The following is a 5367-nucleotide window of genomic DNA, read 5'->3' as shown; positions in this document are numbered from 1 at the left end:
AGACACTAACATTTGTTTGTAAAGAAGTTTATTGTTTCTATTTCACTCATATGTAGGCTAATCTATCACTTTTAATAGAAAATAATGCTTAGAAGAATTCTAACACTCAGATTCACCAATTTGTTTCATAAAGTATTAATATTAATTATTCAGTTAACCTTTTAATGTTCTATATGTCACGATGGTTAAACTTTTTAATATTTATATATTATTGTAGACTTCTGCACTTAGAATACAGCATTTTATTTTCAACTCTGTATTAGATAATTGAATAGGTATCTCAAAGCAAGTAGAAAAAATAGGAAAATAATCAGAAAATTATCTTGCAAATTCAGCTGCAGTTTGTCATTCTTTGGACAATGATTATCCCACCATATAGAGGCATATTAAAACCATATGTAACAGAATCTAGGATGGGACAAAGCATTCATTCCTTTTTTTAAAAATATATATATATATTTATTTATTTATTTATTTGGCTGCACTGTATCTTAGTTGAGGCACACGGGATCTTCATTTGCCACGTGCAGGATCTTCGTTGGGGCATGCGAAATCTAGTTCCCTGACCAGGGATCGAACCCGGGCCCCCTGCATTGGAAGTGCAGTCTCTTAACCACTGGACCACCAGGGAAGTCCGTATTCATTCCTTTTAACTGGTATATATTTTTTAAAGCGCTTTAATTTATGACCACCTGTACAACTCATTTTCCAAATAAAACATTCCTAAATCATTTTTATGGACATTGATTAAATCAAGAACAGCTGCCACATCTCTACAGATTATCTGAAACACTGTTTTTGTCCTGTTTTCCAGCCAAATAAATGAAAAAGCGGGAATCCTAGTCAAGAACACCACAATATTGCAAAAAACAAAATTGCTCTTAAAACTGAAGCTAAAAGGCCTTTAACAGAAAAATTGGGGTCAGGCCCTTTAGCATGTAAAGATATATCCAGAATCAGTTTAATATGTTCTGTGGTCTGAGAGTAAAAAACAATTGATATCTGATAAATGATGGTGTTGAGAGCACAAAGGTCTTCAGGCATTCACAGCAGTAAATCAATATATAATAAAATTTTTAACTTATCGGGCATAACAAATGGCAACAAACATAATGAAAACCATATGGCAGTGGGTAAAGAATTTGAACAGAACATAAAATTTATAATAAAGAAATCAAATAGCACATTTAATGTCAGTGCTAACTCTATTTCTCCACAGATAATGGCTATAAATTTGTGCAGCACGGTTGAGTGACTCATTTAATTCTATCAAGCGATTTTCTATGTAGTAACAAGGAATTTTTCTCTACAGCTTAATTTTTGGAATTGTCATATTATCTGTGATGCACAGGACTTAAGTCAGTACTTACAAGATTAAAAAACCATCAACAGTTACACTGCAACTATATCATAGGTACTCAACATACGTGAGCAACTTGGCCTTGTAAAGGATATATCCAATTTTTTGCAATAACTTGCACGTCTATTTGAAATACATTGTGTTACATCAGATGTTACCACTATTTTAAACATGAAATTTATTTTATAGAATTTTAGATTATAAAAGTAATGTGCATAGAAAATTTGGGGAAAAATATAAAACCTAAAGTGGAAGGGGAGTCATTCCTAAAATGCTTACCCAGTAATATTTTGGTATTTCATCTTGTGTTTTATGCATTAAGTATCTTTTTGCTAAAGCAATATATTCACTTAGAGGAATAAAGTCAAGCCATACAGAAAAGTTTTAAGTAAAAAAATATAACGACTTTTCAGTTTCTCTTTTTTATATCCTCTACCAGACCTCTTCTTAAAAATGAATAATTTATAATTTTCCTCATAAATCTTCTCGTTTTCCCCTCCTAATTCATGATGTGTATTAGTTATAATTTGTAGTTCTAATTGTGGTTACAATTATAATATAAAATAATCGATTTAAACCTCTGTTTCTTGCTCTATCACCTTTAAGCTGATCTACTGGCTGATCTAGAAAGCTAAAGAACCTACCTTTACTTCTCCTCATCCTTTTGATTTCTGTCAGTTATGCTATTAATTTTGGTTCTCTAACTATAAGATTTCTGTGTATTGTCAATAGAAAAACTCCATAATTTTAAAGCTGATAAAATAGCCATTATATTGTGCACTGTTGGTGGGACTGTAAATTGATGAAGCCGCTATGGAAAACAATATGATGATTCCTCAAAAAAAATTAAAAATAAAACTAACATATGATCCAGCAATCCCATTTCTTGGTATATATCCAAAGAAAATGAAAACGCTAATTTGAAAAGCTATATGCACCTCCATGTTCACTGCATTATTTACAACAGCCAAGATATGGAAAAACTTAAGTGTCCACTGATAGATGAATGGATAAAGAAGGTGTGAGATATATATATAGATAGATATATATATAGATAGATAGATAGATATAGATATAGATATATATAAAAAGAAGCCATAAAAAAGAATGAGTTCTTGCAATCTGCAGCAACACAGGTGGACCTTGAGGGCATTATACTAATGAAATAAGTCAGACAAAGAAAAATACCATATGATCTCACTCACATGTGGAATCTAAAATCAAAAACAAGCAAGCAAACAAAGAAATGAACAAAGCCCATAGATATAAAAAACAGATTGGTGGTTGCCAGAGGTGGGGATTGGGCAAAATGAGTAAAGGGAGTTAAAAGGTACTAACTTCCAGTTATAAAAGAATTTCACAGGGATGTAACGCACAGCATGGTGACTATAGTTAAGAACACTGTGTTGCATATTTGAATATGGCTAAGAGAGTAGATCTTAAAAGTACTCATCACAAGAAAAAAAATGTTTTTAACTATATATGGGGATGGATATTAACTAGATATTGTAGTGATCATTTTACAGTATATACAAATATTGTATCATTATGTTGTACATCTGAAATTAATATAATGTTACAAGTTATATATCAATTATGCCTCAATTATGCCTCAATTTTTAAAAAGAATGTTGTATAAATAGAATCATATATTATGTAATCTTTCAATATTGGCTCATTTTCACTCAGAATAATTCCCCTGAGAGCCATCTAAGTCATTGTGTTTGTCAACAGTGTGCTCCTTTTTACCGCTGAGTAGTATTACAGTTTGTTTAACCACTTATTTAAGGACATTTGGTTTATTTTTAGCGTTGACTATTACAAACAAATCTGTTGTGAGCACCGTTGTACAAAAAAAAAAGCCAGTATAATACTGGGATTATTATGTACTACAGAAGTAAGTTTAGCTGTATTTCCCTTAAAAACTCTTCCTGCTCAAAGGCAAGTGCTGTAAGCATCCAAGTTCAATGGATCCACTCTGAATTATTGTTGACCCTCTCTACTCCTTATCAGATCATACTTAGCTGCCCTTCATCGTTGTATCTCATGTTCTGCTCTTTCAGGCTATGAACAGAATTAAAAATCCAAGTTCAATTTCCCTCAGAACTTTGCACTTTCCAGTCCCGTGTTGTCGATAAGTTATTTGAAGTCATTCTCAACTGCATTCATTTGGTTGTATTTTTTTCCTGTATATGCTTAAATCATTTACCTTTAGACCTAGAGTTCTGAAATCTCATCAGATGTGTCTAGATACAAAGTGGTTTTATAATCATCTTTGACAGTCAATAGGTCCTTTCTACCCAAAGAATTTGAATATTTGTTCATTTCCTTTCCTGAATTATCTTGTTTTCATTTTTAAACTCCAAAGGGTTTAGAGAAAAGTCTTCATTATCTATGTCTGTCTTATTAATAATATGACCATAGCACCCTATACATACTTGTATTACTTGAATTTATCATATCATTTCAAAACTATCCTTTAGGTCTCCACAACTTGACTATGATCTCTGATGAAAAAAGGACTGGATGCCTTGTTCTTTTTTGTATTCTCAAATATCCTGAAATATAGTAGGTAATCAGTAATCCTTTGTTGAACTAAACTGAATTTAATAAATAGTGTGAAGGCTTAAATTAGGAAGGAAAGAAACTGAACTATCATTTAAAAATGATGTCCAATATTTATATTAAGGAACATATTTTTTCCTTTGGTAGTACTGAGGTCATCTTCTAACTGACCTCTACAAACTCTAGATTCCCAAGCAACAGCTGATAACCATGGCACCCTGCACACTTCTGGCTGGTAGGGCTGTTCTCTAGGACTCCAAGGCATGTTTGCTGCCTCTAGTTGAGAACACTTTCACAAAATTGCTGATATAGGTATGAGATAGTCTGTTGATAATATCTACTCTCTTTTGGTCAGTATTTAGTTTGATTAAGGCCACTGACTGAGAAGTTTTGTGATTAATTCAGGCTTTCTCTAGAGATCTACTGTACAATATTATAGCTGTGGTCAACAATAATGTATTATGCACTTAAATATTTGCTAAGAGGGTAGATCTCACATTAAGTGTTCTTACAATAAAACAAAAATTGTAATGATGGTGGAATGTGGGAGAAACATGTTAGAGGTTAAGGAAAGTGAAGTATCTGTGATATCTCCCAGATTTCTACCAATCTACTTTCAATCAGTTTACCGCTCGGCAAAGTATCTGGTAACAGTGCTCTTCACTGAGAGAGATAAGTAGTTTAGGGAGAAGTACAGGTTCATACAACTCTATTATGTGATGTCTTAAAATTAAGAGAGATCAGAAGTATTAAAAAATATTTCTATCTTCGGAAAATTCGTTACATACGCATTATATTTTTAACATGCTTTCTAGGGAAAAAAATCATTGTTAAGAGGCTGAGAAAACCACAAAGGGAACTGTTTCTCTCCATTTAATTTTGACCCAGAGAAAGAAATGGTTAATGAAGAAGAAACGATGGGAAGCTGCATTCAGAAAATACAATCAAGTGATCTGAAAGCATTTTATAAGAACCAAGGTTAAAACCAACAACCTGATCAGAGCAAGATATGAAAACAAGCAAATAAGAACAAAGCACTTTTTAAGCGCAGAGATCCTTCTTTTACTACCTTGCCCAAGCTAATTCCTACTCATGACTTAGATCCCTAAACGCCTAGCACTGTTTTTGTGCCCCCTCTAAGTGTGTCCACAATACCTTGCACCTACCATCATTATAGTACTTATAAGCTCAATGTGTCATATGTACCTTCTCCACAGATGCTGTGAATATCTTATTCACAATTATGCAATCAGCATATATGTCAGACACCTAGTAGGCACTCACTAAATATTTGTTGATAAATATTTGTTGATTTAATCAATAAAGATATAAATGATTCCATGGTCTATGTTTCTGAAAAGGAAGAAAACTAATAATAAACTGACCGCTTAAAAAAACAAAATTCCAGCATAAAAATATTAAGTGATCCTGATAAGATAGTT

General features: G+C 32.5%; 1 non-coding gene across 1 annotated transcript; it reads right to left on the bottom strand.

Annotated features, from left to right (window-relative positions):
• Positions 1-558: 558 nt before the first annotated feature.
• On the bottom strand, positions 559-631 carry TRNAG-UCC (transfer RNA glycine (anticodon UCC)). Its single transcript has one exon. It is a non-coding gene; the product is annotated as a tRNA-Gly (tRNA).
• Positions 632-5367: the final 4736 nt, after the last annotated feature.

Source organism: Delphinus delphis, chromosome 7 (assembly GCF_949987515.2).
Source record: "Delphinus delphis chromosome 7, mDelDel1.2, whole genome shotgun sequence".
In the NCBI taxonomy this organism is placed as follows: Eukaryota; Metazoa; Chordata; class Mammalia; order Artiodactyla; family Delphinidae; genus Delphinus; species Delphinus delphis.
Note: the sequence above shows the minus strand (reverse complement) of the source record. Positions and strands in the feature narration are given on the sequence as shown.